This window comes from Antedon bifida, chromosome 2, assembly GCF_963402885.1.
Source record: "Antedon bifida chromosome 2, ecAntBifi1.1, whole genome shotgun sequence".
NCBI classification, from domain to species: domain Eukaryota; kingdom Metazoa; phylum Echinodermata; class Crinoidea; order Comatulida; family Antedonidae; genus Antedon; species Antedon bifida.
In genome coordinates this window covers 22,026,106-22,039,762 of record NC_136227.1, presented here as the reverse complement: position 1 = coordinate 22,039,762, position 13,657 = coordinate 22,026,106, and the positions used below count along the sequence as shown (strand labels likewise).

The following is a 13,657-nucleotide window of genomic DNA, read 5'->3' as shown; positions in this document are numbered from 1 at the left end:
TACAGACGCGGTTATAAGCCCACCCCCTTGAACATGAAATCACGTCACGACCAGAATTTGGAGGAGAAACACATGCGAGTCGATCGAGTGGGAACAGTTTAGAGATAGAGTTACGTTTCATGTCATGTTACACAAAATCCAGGTACACGATCTTAATTACGGTACTATTTTATCACCAGACGGCAGCCTCTCGTAACCAAGGTTATTTCACAAAATCTGAAAATTGATCAAATTACTGATTCATAAAACAACACCAAGATGGCAATTCTTAATACGATGGGGCCAAGTTCATTTATTAATAAACTTGTATTTAATAGTAAAAAATAATATTCCTGCACTTAATATTATAATTATTAGAAAAATATTTTACGTACGTATTTCATCATGACATCATCGATTTGCATTTGTAAAATTGAGATTTCGTTAAATTCTTAATTTCCTCCTGGTCTAATTGTCCTACACCTGCCGAACTCATTCCCAGGAGTGCTCCCGTCGGACCCATTCCCGGGCACAAGTTTGGGATGATCATCGAAGTTACCTACTGAAAGATGAGTATCCCCGAGACCGAGGCTTATCTTCCCATACGTGTCTTGTCAGCGAGTTTATACTCGAAGGTCGGGAAGGGATATAAATTGGACGTTTTGTATGCCAATCATCCCTCTGGGTATTATAGTCTTTTATGTAAAATTTCATATATATATTCAATCATATATATTTTTTCTAGTCTAGGGTGCAACTCGGTATTAGAAAAAAAAAAGATTCATCTCAAAATCTTTAATTTTCTCCGATTGAGTTGAAACTTGGGGAAAACAATCCTGAGAATAAGACGAGTGTAAATCCAATATCGAGGAGGGTGCCACTCAAGGTCATGCAATGCCAAAAGTAATGGCAAAATTTAACAATTGCTCCGATCAAGCCAACTCTTCAAAATTGGTAGGTCGGTATAAGAAAAAAAGTTAGGTCGTCAAGGACATAGGTCAAATCTCAACATTTTCAAATTGTTCTGATCAAGGTGAAACCTGAGGAAAACAATCCTGAGGATAGGGTGAATAAAACGTCCTCAGATTGAGCTAAAACTTCTTAGTGTGTGGTTGCAGGTCGGTATAAAAAGGAGTTAGGTAGTCACGATCATTGGTCAAGGTCAAATCTTAAAATTTTCAAATTGCTCCAAAAATCGAATTGAACCTTGAAAATTACCGTACGATTTTAATAGTACACATCGTGTTAAAGTACAGAGTAACGTAACTAAAACGTTTATGACCCAAATAAAACTATTATCATGGTATTACTCTGACCATAGACATATTAGTGAACTACTGTATATATGCTCTGACTGGGTTTCTATTCTATTGAACATAGTATCTCTAGGTTATATATCTATATATAAATTATGGTTAATTCTGACATAGGCGAGCACAATGCAAAAACTTCGGTAGAAATCTCCGCCTTGGATACCTACCTTATCTATCTCAGATGTACCGCAAAACGTAGATTTGATAACATTAATGTGCAGTTCGACGCTATTTTTCCATATTTCTATCTTAGCAAGATATTATAAAGAGTTTTTTAACAACATTTATGATTTCAACAGTAGATTTTCTACTCAATTTCAATTCTTGGCGGTCAAGTAATTTCTGGGTTTATGATAAGTTCACCTTGCAGCAACATGGTTTCAACTATTTTCTCTCTTTTATACACAAGGGAGCAGTTAAAATAACAGATTTGACCCTAAAGGTGACTGGAAACAGGCACTTTCCATCAATCAATACAGTGTCCCTTTGGAAGACGGAAGAAAAAAACAGATACTATAGAAGGACTGGAGCTTAAGTTGGCCATTAGTCATAGCCATTTTAGTTTTTTGTTTATTTAAGGAACGGACCGCGCGTGTGAAAGGTACAGTAGTTAAAAAATAAAAATTATACTGCAAATTAATAAAGATCAAATTAAATATACGCCATAAAGAATCGGAATATATTGTGGGGAATAGTATTATAAAATTACATAGGAAGATTTGATGATAAGACATTAATCGAGTGAAATCCCGATAGCTGAGTTTTATTAAGTAAGCTGGCAGGAATAACTGTAGGCCCATGTTGCAAGCCGTAATGTCTTCTTTCTTGTGCCGAAACGGCCCACTCTGTCACGGCAGTTAGTTTCAAAAGATGTTTAAATTAAATAATGTATTAATACTTATTAGGATAATATTTATTTGAATAAACGCCTCTCCAATAAAACATCACTTTGAATAATAATCACCCCCCACCCCACCCCCAACCCAACTATCTAATAAACGTCCATCCCATCCACATTTATAATAACACAATTATACTATTTGTAGTAGAATTCATCGCACTATTATCTACAATTTACCAAGCATTTGTTATTCTTTTTTACCACTTTTCATATCTATTAGATAGAGGATTTCATTTAATTATAAATGTTACCATATTATTAAAACTAAAAAATTTAACATATATCCCTCGAATAAGCCCCTCCCTCAAATGAACTCCGCCTCCCCACCTCCGCCCTATAAGGGCCCTACCAAATAATAAAGACTATACTTTAAAATGTTATTAATCATCTAAGACACTGTGAAACAGAATAGTTTAGTTTTACGAATGTCAAGCATTTTCAATAATGGTAACCGACAGAAAACGTAAAAGAAGAACATTATCATTCCGAGAACCATCGTCTACACTTCCTAGAGGGGGAGCGAGCGAAGCGAGCTCACCCTCTAGTATTTTAAATTTATAGTTTTTTTTTTATTACCTATTTTTCTTTTCCAAGGTTGCACATTATCTTAAATATCTGTGCGTAGCATAAATCCTAAAAATGCATCCTCCATGTATTTGCATGGAAAAAACAAAACCAATCTGTACTGCCAGATTTCCAGACAGATGGAAGTCCCTAGCATCCCTAGAGCTCTAGCATTCAAGCAAATGTTGATGCCATTTAATCACTAAGAAAGGCTAGTTTGATATATATATTTTTGAAAAGGTCAAAATATAAAACTCCAAAAAAGAGAAGGCAATTTATTGTTGTTAGAAAATCCAATAAATATCCTACCCACTTGCCCTTCCAACCCTCACACCCTCATCTTGCGCCACCACTGCTATACTCTATGTTCTATTGCTAATCGTTTACAAGATGAGGTAGAATATCCACACAACACACCAGACAACAATCACCAGAATTGCATGGCACAACTTTTAATGTTTTCAACAAATTTTGCCCTTTCAAGATGTAATTAATGTACAAATCAGTAGTTTTTTAAATGACATCTACAAAAGCATTAATGTTTTCTTTAAAGAGTATTACTGGAAAAAACAAATTGTAAAAATAACATAACTTAATACAGTAATAACAATATATTTTGCATAATATGCTACATTTCTGCAATGTTAAATGTGTTACAGTGAATATGTTTACAATGTAAATATCAGTTTGTTATTCCATTTTTTTTATTATCAACCAATGTCATCAGTATTGTTTGTGAAGCATGCACATATCTATCTTACCACAGCAACTAAATTAAAATGTTATGTAGGCTTATTTTATGTTGCTAAGAATTATACAGTATATATACAGATATTGCTTGCTTAGAGGTTAAATATAAGATTTGACATCCCCAAGGGAATGACATTTTGTTTGAGGAAATATATTTCCCGACCCTCAAACAAAATATCATTCCCAATGGATTATAGCCAACAACAAGTAGAATATATCTCTGCTGGGTCTTTATTGTATGTAAATAAACCTGCCTAACTAGACACCTTACCTATACCTAAATATACAGATAATTACTAATTAATGATTCTTTGGTAATAAAATATTCACTTAGGCTTAGGTCGTTTAAATTAACAGAAGAATTTCCATCAATAAGCCTATAGGCTACAATAATAATAATCAGGTAGGCCTAGGCCGAATAAATAATAATTCGTCTTCTTCGATGAGCCGAATCACTGGATGTTCAGCACGTCGCGCGTACCAAGTGACTGCCGTGAGTATTGACAATAATAATATATTATTATATTACATGCCTATGTTAATTCGTGAACGTGTATGGTTGAAACTGCATGACATGACTACCGTTGCGAGGATTGTAAATCGTATATATATCCTCGAGTACGATGACATTGACCGAGTAATTTTCGCATATTTATCGTGTCCCTGTCATTAAACATATAAAATCCAGTAAATTTTCGAGTACGATGATATTAACTGTGTAATTTTCGTGTGGAAAAACACTCGCGTTTGCCGATAAATAAACAAAAGTCATCTACTGAGACTTGAACTTGTGAAGATTAGTCCTCACGAGACAACATTTTACCCGCTGCGCCACACAACTTGCTTGAAGAAATTGATCAGCTAAACTATTTAAACTATGCATACATAGCGCCATCATTTGTTATTAGCCCTCTCTAGACGCGATCAATCACCGGATGTTCAGCGCGCCGCACATACCAGGTTACTACCGTGAGTATTGACCAATTACAAACGGTAGTAACCTGGTATGGGCAGCGCACTGAACATCCGGTGATTTGGCTCGAAGAAGACAAATTATTATTCATTCGGCCTACCTGATAATATTATTATTATTATTGTAGGCTTATGTTGGAAATTCTTCTGTTATTATTTAAACTACCTAGGCCTAAGTGAATATTTTATTGCCAAGGAATCATTAATTAGTAATTATCTGTATATTATTCTTTGCAAGGTAAGGTGAATGCAACGCCGAATTATAGGCAGGCTTATTACATAAAGCCTGTTTTCCTGTCGACGTTATTCGACGCTGTAGCAATAACCGGCGATCTCCTATGTAAAAATTTTAACGATTTACAGGAAAAGTTAATTTTTTAACTAACGACAGTACAAAGCGTCGGCGATTTACAGGAAATAATCGACAGGAAATAACACTACTAGTCCCAATCGTTGACAATCACAAGAGTTGAATGCAGTTCAACTCTAGCGATATCGCAACGCTAAAACGTAAGAACTGACCAATCATCTTGGCGATACAGCACATGACGTCACGAATTGATGGAAAATTCTGCCGACTACATTTATTTTTGTTGAATCGTGGAGCGGTCAAACTAGCCTTGCCAAAGTGACTATAAAATGATGTTCCGGAAAGTAGGCGTGGGGATATTAGGTAGGTCTTCAGCCTAGTCCAAAATGCTATTTGGACTAGGATAGGCCTACTGAAAACGAAGAAACATTATTACAGAGATAGTAGTATGCCTAGGCCCACTTCTCGTACACTGTGAGAGGCAGGAGAGTCCTCTATTCATTTTTAGCGTTACGACATAGTTGAGAAAGAAGACAGGAGTTTCAACTCTAACGTTCAACGCTAGAAATCAAACTTTTAACGATTAACGATGATAGCGTCGACTAACGTCGACAGGAAAACAGGCTTAAAGGTCGAGGCCTAGCTACCCAACCCAGTAGATATTCTACTTGTTGTTGGCTATATAATATATATATCGCTTTTTATATCGGGAATGATATTATGCTCTTGAGAATTATATTTCCCTCAGCTAGCGCTTTGGGAAATATATATTCTCTTGAGCAAAATATCATTCCCTTGAGGATGTCAAATCTTATATTTTACCTCAAAGCAGGCAATATCTGTATAATATTTACAGAATAAAAAAAACACACAAATATTCTAAAATTTCTATTGAAAAAATTGGATATATATCTACTTTGTTCAAATCAATTTGTGACTTATTAGTATAATACTGTACACAACATTCTTTTTAAAATTCAAGAATGAAGAATGCTTTTTGTTAAAGTGTAATTGACTTTAACAGATAGTGCTTCTTCTAAAAACATTCTATTGATATTTCATGGATATGGGTTGTTAAGCAAATTTTACATCTCAAACTAAAAATGATCTTTGATTTCACAAAAACTTCATTCTTTTATGTGAGTTTGAAAACATTTTCTTATTGTAATGGATGACTATAAATCATATGAATATGAATGTATTTAAGTTAACTAATGCATTACATATCACACAGTGTTTTGGTGGTATAATTTCTGAGAACTGATTCAAGATATGATGGTAAGTGGTGTTGTATAGAGTAGTAATTCTTTATTTAACAATTTTACAGTGAAACACTGAATTGTACATGTAAGTATAAGTATAAGTAAAATAAGCAGCACTATACAAAACTAAACTATACATCAATTGGCATTAAATAGACGAGTAACAGTACAATATTATAACATTTTGAAAATAAATTAGATAATCTGTGCTTATACTTTATTTCAAATTTCTACAATAGTTTTTTCATACTAATAAATTATGACAGAAGTAGGTCTACTAATTTATTTATTATTTTTTTTTATTAATCTTTATGAATGTACAAAGTAGTGTTATTTCACACTGGATTAAATCAGCATATCAGAGAAATACAAGGATACAGTGAATGCACACCTGAAGGACACAGGAATTAACACATAGGAGGATCTGGCTAAAAACAGAAGCAGTTGGAGACAGCAGTCAGAAAAAGAGTCAATATATTTGAAACAAACCTGGCTCATATGCGACAAAGAAGGAAGGCTGTTGAGGAAGATCCACAAAAAATGGCTCTTTTCCCTATCCAAACTGTGTAAATCGAGGATAGGTCTAATTACCCATGAAACAAGAAAAAAACAAAGCAAAAATTAATTAAACAATAATTGTGGAAACTAAAAATCTTGCTATTTGTTCTTGTTTAATGCCAAATAAAAGAATAGAGAATCTCTGACGGATTACCTCACACAACTTTCCTTTTTTGGATAATGCCTCTCTTAATAACTTTTCCTATAGCTAACGTACAATGTTCGCATGTTACAGCTGTTCACCAGCTAGGCCTACAAAACTAAGCCTAGAAGGACCGTCCACGAGAGGACGTTTGACGCGAGCTACTTAGGTGGTGCATTGTTTCTCACTTTTTATCATAATTAAACCATAAAACGTACATTTAAGACAAGGAATTCCCTGGTTTTATGTTTTTAAAGTAATAATATGCATTATTTTTTTTGTAGGGATTGTAGGGTAGTGTCTTCAAATTATTGTACTTTATTATAAGAGAAATACATGTTACTTTTTATTTGTCTTTTGACTTAATACTTAAACTTACTTTATAAAAGGCAAATATTCTGTTCTTTTTGTGATTATTGATTTAATGAGAAAGGTTCACAAAATATGTAATTATAGTCTACTTGTTAAACAAAAAGTTAAAAACTCCATTAGGAAACAGTTACTACAGGGAAGCTTATAGTTTAATAAGGCTGACAAAATTGGAATTTGTAAACTCATACTGTGCATGGGCACACTACAAGAGAAGAGAGACTAAATGAGAATTTGTAAACTCGGACTGGGCATGCGTACACCCCAAAGCTTCATTTGCACTACACTGAATTAAATTATGGGAAGATTTTACCGGTCACAGTAACATTTCAACTACTAAATCTAACTGTTATTCATACTTTCCACTTGGTTAATTTCACTATCAGTCAGTGTAAAACTGTTTTATGAATGTGAGAGAGGATGAATTGACTTTCAACCATACCATAGGCCTACCATACCAGCACATGGTATAAGCAACAACGATTACACTCATCAGTGCAGTGGGATTCCACAATACTGACACTAAAGAAGAGGTACTGTATTTTTATATCCAAAAATCTTCTGGTTCTGAACAATTATTCAGTCCAAAAAAATAAAATCCATTTTCAAACAATCATAAACAAACACACGAGTTTAGTGTTAAATGGGCACCGATTGAGCCATGCTCACCATTGTTTTATAGATAGGGGTAACGTACCATTCATAAGAAAACACAAGACAATGGTTTTTGGTTAAAATTAGCCGTTTCTTTTGTCTTTTTATAAGTGAAATAAATATTTTTGTTGATTTTCTTTTCTAAAAGTAAATAACTTCAAAATGGCCTATTCAAAACCTGATTTTATTTGTTTACTGATTGTTAAACAAAAATAAATAATAATAATATTAATAAATCATTGCTTCTTAATAATATCAAATAGAATATCAATAAAAGGATTATTTAATGAAAAAAGAACAATAATTAAAACTGTTATGTGAAAAAGGCGAGCAGCAATATTATAGTATAACATGATCATAGCTTAGAATAAATTAGAAATTTATTTGTTTACTTGTAACATGCAATCAAAATATTAGAAATGAATGTACGTAAATTAAATGGCAAGAACTTTCAAGCATTTAAAAAGCCAATCTAAATCTTGTTGACATTTTCTTTCGATAATAAAACAGACTTGTTTCTATGATGTGTTTAGGGATTCGCCTTCCCGGTTTTGAAGTTTACGGAATTGTTCTTGAGACGATATACACTGGAGACCAACAGAATGCCATTAATGTCAGTGTGAAATATAGCGCACATTAGTGTGTCTTACCCTGAGATTTTCAAAGCCTTAGCCAGTGTGATTTAATGGTCTGTGATTAAAAAGGTTTTGAAGAGCATAGTAATGTCTAATGGATAGTTAAGTGCTAAATACTTCAAGCCAGTAAGCTAAACAGATTTTCAAATAGCGAATAAACAAAATCTAGCTGACTAGCTTTGCTTTAAACCTCTTTATACTCATAATTAATGTTATACAGACTTGATTAGTTAATTAAACAGAGCTAAATAAATACAATCAATTGTTTACAATATTGATTAACTTTAATGAAAATCTTATTATTAAACATGACTTTATGTATATATTGAATCACTCGCATTCGTATATAGTCCCGGGGGGATTTATAGGGTATATTTTCGTGCGCCTGATAGCACAAGTGTTGGAAAATAAGGGTAGGTGCAACATTTATGGGGTATATTTCCAAGGATTTGGTAGCACAAGCGTGGGAAATGACGGGGTGAAATTAGTAGTTTAATTCCCTGGACCGTCCAGTGTCAAAATGTCATGTTAACTTTGCTCTAAATTATTTAATTACACACTAAATACCTATGATCAAGGTGACATATTTTATATCTTTGTAAGCTGAATTTATACTGAACAGGGGTATGTCAGTTATTTTGCATATCTAAGGTACTTTAGTGTGGTTTTTCATAGTTTTATGATACTTTTTCTTAGGCCAGCACAGTAGCTGTTTATTTATACAAAAACATTTTATGGAAACGTTTTGTAAACGGCATTAAAAATCATTTTAATACGTCTTAAAACAGACTATTAAAAACTAAACCAAACGTCTCATAGAAAACGTTTATAAAACATCATTCAACAAATTATCTTAAGACGCATCAAAATATCTTTAAAATGTGTTATTAACATTTGTAAAATGTTTTGAATTACAAACAACCAGACCTTTAAAACAAACAAAACACATTTTTCCATAAAACATCTAGAAGAAATGAGTTAACAAAAAACAAAAAACTGCTGCAATGGATCAAAATAAAATTACTGAACAAAATGAAATGGCGGTCAGCGTTTTTTTTTTTCGTTTTCCACGTCTGTAAAATTGGGCCGAGTTTCCGTAGTAATTACGGACGTTGCGAACTTTAAAATAACGGTGTTTAATTGCTTCTTTCTGCAAACTTCGATCATATTTTCTTTTCTGGAGTGTGTTTTAAGCAACACAGTTTTACTGACTTATTCAGCATTTATTCAAAATAATACAATTCAAAGTTTTGCTCAATATATTTATAGCAGCAGCTTCACATTTTTGTCTAACTTTTTTTAATTATTAATTAATAGGCCTAGTAATTAATTTGTATTAGTCGGGGACTTCCTCTGACGTTCACATTGAACGCAAAAAAATGTTACCCTTAGTCGCGTGTGTTTTACTGGCGGAAAAAATAGGTGGGATAAATACTGCTGATAGATATTAGAGTGTCATTTCCGGCGTGAATTTTACGTGCGAGTGTACCATTTCCGGCCACCTAAAGGTGTCATTTAACAAATGTGGCGCAAATATTTGGTTTCTATTATGGCCCTGGACTCTTGGGCAACACCCTTAAAATAGTCTTGCGACCGCCCCTGTTAACTTACCGCGCAACACGTTCATCGCGTCGCATGGTAGCATAATTGTGCGCTAGGTATCCATCACAACAGCTAGCTATAGCAACTTAACAACACAAATCATCTTCAGCTTGATATATCAACTGTGTATGAAATACTGAGCGATAAATTCAAAATTATCTTCGTAATTATTATCAATTTAATTAAGTTATTGCGTACAAACAATGGAAAAGGTTCCAACGAACCGTGGTGAGTGGAGAAATCATTTAGAAACTTTTTATATAAATAGAAATAATAGTTGAAATGAATGACATTTTTTTTTTGGACAGGATCAACTGGAATTCTCCATTGGTATTAATGTCATAGAAAATGCTATCTTCTTTTAGAATGCTCTTCTTTATTTGATGATATAAATACCTGTAATAGCAACATGACAAAAAAATGTCTACTTTTGTCAAAGATAAATATAATAAGAGTAAAATACAAATAACATTAATAATAGAAATAATAAACATAGTTATTAAGTAAATTCCAAAGAGTAACATGTTGGGCATGTTTGTTAATAACAGGTAAAGGGTAAAAAAAACAATCAAAAGCTGTCAACAATGCATAAATTACCACCTTGACAAAACCCCTGAAATGCAAGTCCTGTATTAATATTAATTTAGTGATGAACTAACTTATTCTTCACCTTTGAAATATATATATATATGCCTAAGGTAGGTCTACTAGGCTACGTACAGAAGAAGAATGAGTAATATTAGAGTTATAGTAGGCCTACCTAAAAAATGCTCGTCTAGTAACAACCTCTGAATGGTAATCATGAATTACATCACCTGATTTACAGTAAATATAAACAGAAAGTTAGTCTTACAGTTGAAACAAGCAACTAATGACACGGTTATAGCTTAAATTCCACTTAGCTTAGCAGCAATATGTAAATGAGCTTTAACATTTTGGCCTTAGTAGGGCTCAAAATAAAAGAATTACTCCATTTGTCATTGATACTTGACCACAACTAACACTTCTTGAGATGGCTTACATTTGTATATAATACTAATAAATAGAACTGGAGCTTTAACACGGCGTCAATTGTTATACTAAAAAATACAAACATTTCAGCTTTATTACAGATAAGGATTAAAAAGATACTTGCCAGATTTGCTAAGTTTATCCAGCCCAACACATTTAGTACCAGTGCCAATAAAACAACTTCATATACCCAATCCCTTGTAAAGTTCTAGACCATAACAAAGAAAAAAAACTATATTATTAGTGGTGGCAGATCTATATTTCATAATTGGGGGCGGGGGCGGGGGGGTGGGGGTTTAAAAGAGTGACCAGGCTAAAAAAGTGAGGAACTTGTCTCATCATCTGCATTTTTTTTTTTTTCATTGGGGAAGGAAAGGGGGGGATTTTGCCTACCTTCTGCTCTGGAAATGCCTATGTATATTATTATTATTTATAATTTTATATGGGGGTGGGAGAGTGGAGACTCAGTCTCAGGTCTCTCTTCGCCTCTGCAAACAAGTACAAAGTCGTTTTTTTTACACACACTCCAAACGGGTAGTAACAAAGTGCGAGGCAGCGAGGCACGCGAGGCATGCGCGGCAAGTCACAAATTTATGCGAGGCATCGTTTAACCATCATCAAAAAATGCGAGGCATCATTTTATCATTTCTCAAAATTGCGAGGCAGGAAATCACCGAAATTGAAGTAGCCTAGGCCCGCTAGTAGGCTACTTCCCGGGTAGTAACAAAGTGCGAGGCAGCGAGGCACGCGAGGCATGCGCGGCAAGTCACAAATTTATGCGAGGCATCGTTTTACCATCATCAAAAAATGCGAGGCATCATTTTATCATTTCTCAAAATTGCGAGGCAGGAAATCACCGAAATTGAAGTAGCCTAGGCCCGCTAGTAGGCTAGTTCCCTTTTGCACCTGCCTTGTATTAATTTGTTAACCATGCTTTATCGTGAATACCACACCTTAGAATTAGTAGGCCTACTTTAATGAAGAATAAATCCGTTAAATTGGTGATTTTACAGACGTTTTTCTCGTATACTGTTCGCGAATTTCGCACACTCAATATTTTGGTTTCTATGGAACGTCAAAAGAGCAAAAATTAATTAGAGGGCTAAAAACTCTGTGGAATCTATATATTTAACGCATTATTTGGTGAAGATTTTGTCAGTCAGTAAGGAAAAATGTTACTGTTGATACTGTACACGGTTTCGTTAACCTTTTAAAGAATAAAATAGAACAATTCATCATAATATCCTTAAGTAGGATGTCCTAGGTCTAGGCTAGGTAGTGATGTTGATTTAGGATCGATTATTATTCTTTGAAAACAGAACAGTAGTAGGCCTATCAGCAGTAACATTATTACAGTATTTTTATTGACAGATTAAAAAATATATTGAAATAAAACGTGTTTTTCACCAATAAATGCATGAGAAATTGAATTCGCGAACAATGTGCGAGGAACACGCCTGTAAAATCATTAATTTAAGGATTTATTTGTTACTTTTTATGTGAGTCTTTCATTAAAGTACTCATGAGCTATACTTCTAATGTGTGGTATTCACACGATAAAGCTAGTTATCAAATTTGGAGTACAAATACAAGCGAAGGAAACTAGCGCCAGGTTTATTAGTACGTACATGGACAACAATAAATAAAAATCGTAATATACCTAGCCTACTAAAACAGGAATAGTGTATCATTATTAAAATATTACACCAATTATTATTATATTAAAATTGATTAAATTATTTTCTGCATAGGCCTCTAGGTTAGGGCTAAGCATATTAGCTAAAGTTTAATTTTAGGCCTAGTATTACGATTGGCGGACGTAAGCAGTGGCGTATCCAGGATTTTGAATTTGGGGGGGCCGGGAATTGCCAATTTGCCGACAAAATTAGTGTCATTACCTGTACATACACCTGATCAATATATGTTCTTGGATTGCATAGACTAGTCATGTTGTCTTATAGGGATAACGTGCAAAATTAAAACCAAATTAAACATTATCTGTTAGTATGTTGTATTAATATTACAATAAAGAAAGAATTACGAAAATCTGACTTGTATTTTTCGAAATATAGGGTCTAAAACATCGCCGAAATGATCGTTTTTAGCCACGAAAGAAAAAACAATTTGCGGCCTCAGTCGACAATTCTATTAACTACGCCACTTTTGGTTAAAATAATTACATATAATTACGTTTTTTAGTAATTTATTTTATATATCACCATTGGAAATATCAATAAAACATGTTATTAAATGCTTATGAAATATACAAATTCATTGCTCTAACTTTGTGTAGTCTAGTAACGATCAGACGGTCATGTGACTTCATGGTACACGCGCGAGAAAAAACATTCCGCTGCGGGTGATTCTCCAAAATCATTCAACCGTGGAAATTCCAATCACCGGAAAGCTCAGGTTTGATTGGCTTACGATGACATCATATCAAAAAATGGTGGTTTTGTAGTTGAGCCTCACGGAATAATCTGTTCCAAAAATGAAATACATGGATATTTTTTATGGTATGTGTGCTTTTTCTTTAAAAAAAAATGAATAATAAAGGCCTCATATCGAGAAAAAAAACGGGTTTTTGGCACTTATAATAAATATATAGGCCCTATCTTAGAGAAAAAAGCACATT

General features: G+C 33.7%; 1 protein-coding gene across 1 annotated transcript in view; it reads right to left on the bottom strand.

Annotated features, from left to right (window-relative positions):
* Positions 1–10,119: 10,119 nt before the first annotated feature.
* The window catches only part of LOC144858633 (uncharacterized), a 322,958-nt gene continuing 319,420 nt past the window's right edge, over positions 10,120–13,657 (bottom strand). Inside the window, exon 2 of the mRNA XM_078714723.1 lies at positions 10,120–10,133. The gene's annotated coding sequence lies outside the window, so the exon portion shown is untranslated. The remainder of the gene's footprint in view (positions 10,134–13,657) is intronic.